Consider the following 215-nt stretch of genomic DNA (forward strand, 5'->3'; position numbering starts at 1 on the left):
TGTGTGTGTTTTGCTCCCACTCTTCAAGTATCAATCAACAATCATTTTTACGTTTTACATCGTATCTGTACATTTTACAACAATATACATGTTAAGAAATTATGACTAACCGTTGAGTTCCTTGAGTTTCCTTTGATCTTTGCGCTCGTAAGGTTTCAGGGATCTATCGAACTGGTGCAAAAGATTCAGTTTATTTAAAGGGAGAAAGAGAAAAC

Source organism: Penaeus monodon, chromosome 15 (assembly GCF_015228065.2).
Source record: "Penaeus monodon isolate SGIC_2016 chromosome 15, NSTDA_Pmon_1, whole genome shotgun sequence".
In the NCBI taxonomy this organism is placed as follows: domain Eukaryota; kingdom Metazoa; phylum Arthropoda; class Malacostraca; order Decapoda; family Penaeidae; genus Penaeus; species Penaeus monodon.